This window comes from Mixophyes fleayi, unplaced genomic scaffold (genome assembly GCF_038048845.1).
Source record: "Mixophyes fleayi isolate aMixFle1 unplaced genomic scaffold, aMixFle1.hap1 Scaffold_2422, whole genome shotgun sequence".
In the NCBI taxonomy this organism is placed as follows: domain Eukaryota; kingdom Metazoa; phylum Chordata; class Amphibia; order Anura; family Limnodynastidae; genus Mixophyes; species Mixophyes fleayi.
Window position 1 is genome coordinate 22,501 of NW_027446550.1, and position 2,500 is coordinate 25,000.

Genomic DNA, 2,500 nt, shown 5'->3' on the forward strand with positions numbered 1-2,500 from the left:
TGGGAGACCACCTGGGAATACCAGGTGCTGTAGGAATTTTTTTTCTCTCTCTCTTGTTCTTGCTTCCTTCAATGCTGGTTTTGAGATGTATAAGAGATGTAGGTCAGTAGACAACCAATACCTACAGCCACACCACCCTGAACAAGCCCAATCTTGTCTGATTTTGGAAGCTAAGCAGGGGCAGGCCTGGTTAGTACCTGGATGGGAGACCACTTCGGAATACCAGGTGCCATAGGCCTTTTTTTTTCTTCTCTCTCTTGTTCTTGCTTCCTTCAATGCTGGTTTTGAGATGTATAAGAGATGTAGGTCAGTAGACAACCAAAACCTACAGCCACGCCACCCTGAACAAGCCCAATCTCATCTGATCTTGGAAGCTAAGCAGGGCTGGGCCTGGTTAGTACTTGGATGGGAGACCACCTGGGAATACCAGGTGCCATAGGCCATTTTTTTTCTCTCTCTTGTTCTTGCTTCCATCAATGCTGGTTTTGAAATGAATAAGAGATGTAGGTCAGTAGACAACCAATACCTACAGCCACGCCACCCTGAACAAGCCCAATCTCATCTGATCTTGGAAGCTAAGCAGGGCCGGGCCTGGTTAGTACTTGGATGGGAGACCACCTGGGAATACCAGGTGCTGTAGGCATTTTTTTTCTCTCTCTTGTTCTTGCTTCCTTCAATGCTGGTTTTGAGATGTATAAGAAATGTAGGTCAGTAGACAACCAATACCCACGGCCACACCACCCTGAACAAGCCCAATCTCGTCTGATCTTGGAAGCTAAGCAGGGCCGTGCCTGGTTAGTACTTAGATGGGAGACCGCCTGGGAATACCAGGTGCCATAGGCCATTTTTTTCTCTCTCTTGTTCTTGCTTCCTTCAATGCTGGTTTTGAGATGTATAAGAGATGTAGGTCAGTAGGAAACCAATACCTACAGCCACACCACCCTGATCAAGCCCAATCTTGTCTGATCTTGGAAGCTAAGCAGGGCCGGGCCTGGATAGTACTTGGATGGGAGACCACCTGGGAATACCAGGTGCTGTAGGCCTTTTTTTTCTCTCTCTCTTGTTCTTGCTTCCTTCAATGCTGGTTTTGAGATGTATAAGAGATGTAGGTCTGTAAGCAACCAATACCTACAGCCACACCACCCTGAACAAGCCAGATCTTGCCTGATCTTGGAAGCTAAGCAGGGCCAGGCCTGGTTAGTACTTGGATGGGAGACCACCTGGGAATAACAGGTGCTGTAGGCCTTTTTTTTCCTCTCTCTCTTGTTCTTGCTTCCTTCAATGCTGGTTTTGAGATGTATAAGAGATGTAGGTCTGTAAGCAACCAACACCTACAGCCACACCACCTTGAACAAGCCCAATCTCGTCTGATCTTGGAAGCTAAGCAGGGCCGGGCCTGGTTAGTACTTGGATGGGAGACTACCTGGGAATACCAGGTGCCGTAGGCATTTTTTTTTCTCTCTCTTAATCTTGCTTTCTTCAATGCTGGTTTTGAGATGAATAAGAGATGTAGGTCAGTAGATAACCAATATCTACAGCCACACCACCCTGAACAAGCCCAATCTCACCTGATCTTGGAAGCTAAGCAGGGCCAGGCCTGGTTAGTAGTTGGATGGGAGACCACCTGGGAATACCAGGTGCTGTAGGCCTTTTTTTTTCTCTCTCTTGTTCTTGCTTCCTTCAATGCTGGTTTTGAGATATAGGTCAGTAAACAACAAATACCTACAGCCACACCACCCTGACCAAGCCCAATCTTGCCTGATCTTGGAAGCTAAGCAGGGCCGGGCCTGGTTAGTACTTGGATGGGAGACCACCTGGGAATACCAGGTGCTCTAGGCATTTTTTTTTCTCTCTCTTGTTCTTGCTTCCTTCAATGCTGGTTTTGAGATGAATAAGAGATGTAGGTCAGTAGATAACCAATACCTACAACCACACCACCCTGAACAAGCCCAATCTCGCCTGATCTTGGAAGCAAAGCAGGGCCAGGCCTGGTTAGTACTTGGATGGGAGACTACCTGGGAATACCAGGTGCTGTAGGCATTTTTTTTTCTCTCTCTTGTTCTTGCTTCCTTCAATGCTGGTTTTGAGATGAATAAGAGATGTAGGTCAGTAGATAACCAATACCTACAACCACACCACCCTGAACAAGCCCAATCTCGCCTGATCTTGGAAGCAAAGCAGGGCCAGGCCTGGTTAGTACTTGGATGGGAGACTACCTGGGAATACCAGGTGCCGTAGGCATTTTTTTTTTCTCTCTCTTGTTCTTGCTACCTTCAATGCTGGTTTTGAGATGAATAAGAGATGTAGGTCAGTAGATAACCAATACCTACAGCCACACCACCCTGAACAAGCCCAATCTTGCCTGATCTTAGAAGCTAAGCAGGGCCAGGCCTGGTTAGTAGTTGGATGGGAGACCACCTGGGAATACCAGGTGCCATAGGCCTTTTTTTTTCTCTCTCTTGTTCTTGCTTCCTTCAATGCTGGTTTTGAGATGTAGGTC

At 47.2% G+C, this 2,500-nt stretch overlaps 3 non-coding genes and 10 pseudogenes across 3 annotated transcripts in view; all 13 read left to right on the top strand.

The window, feature by feature from the left end:
* Positions 1-36, top strand: part of LOC142124013 (5S ribosomal RNA) — a 119-nt gene extending 83 nt beyond the window's left edge. Inside the window, exon 1 of the ribosomal RNA XR_012684541.1 lies at positions 1-36. This exon is cut by the window's left edge and continues 83 nt beyond it. This is a non-coding gene — a ribosomal RNA (5S ribosomal RNA).
* Positions 37-119: 83 nt separating this feature from the next.
* LOC142124192 (5S ribosomal RNA) lies at positions 120-238 on the top strand (annotated as a pseudogene).
* Positions 239-323: 85 nt separating this feature from the next.
* On the top strand, positions 324-442 carry LOC142124220 (5S ribosomal RNA; annotated as a pseudogene).
* An 82-nt stretch (positions 443-524) lies between these two features.
* LOC142124037 (5S ribosomal RNA) lies at positions 525-643 on the top strand. Its single transcript, XR_012684543.1, has one exon. It is a non-coding gene; the product is annotated as a 5S ribosomal RNA (ribosomal RNA).
* Positions 644-724: 81 nt separating this feature from the next.
* Positions 725-843, top strand: LOC142124046 (5S ribosomal RNA; annotated as a pseudogene).
* Positions 844-924: 81 nt separating this feature from the next.
* On the top strand, positions 925-1,043 carry LOC142124172 (5S ribosomal RNA). Its single transcript, XR_012684556.1, has one exon. It is a non-coding gene; the product is annotated as a 5S ribosomal RNA (ribosomal RNA).
* Positions 1,044-1,126: 83 nt separating this feature from the next.
* Positions 1,127-1,245, top strand: LOC142124149 (5S ribosomal RNA; annotated as a pseudogene).
* An 84-nt stretch (positions 1,246-1,329) lies between these two features.
* Positions 1,330-1,448, top strand: LOC142123971 (5S ribosomal RNA; annotated as a pseudogene).
* An 82-nt stretch (positions 1,449-1,530) lies between these two features.
* Positions 1,531-1,649, top strand: LOC142124010 (5S ribosomal RNA; annotated as a pseudogene).
* Positions 1,650-1,720: 71 nt separating this feature from the next.
* LOC142124108 (5S ribosomal RNA) lies at positions 1,721-1,839 on the top strand (annotated as a pseudogene).
* An 82-nt stretch (positions 1,840-1,921) lies between these two features.
* LOC142124122 (5S ribosomal RNA) lies at positions 1,922-2,040 on the top strand (annotated as a pseudogene).
* Positions 2,041-2,122: 82 nt separating this feature from the next.
* On the top strand, positions 2,123-2,241 carry LOC142124168 (5S ribosomal RNA; annotated as a pseudogene).
* An 83-nt stretch (positions 2,242-2,324) lies between these two features.
* On the top strand, positions 2,325-2,443 carry LOC142124200 (5S ribosomal RNA; annotated as a pseudogene).
* Positions 2,444-2,500: the final 57 nt, after the last annotated feature.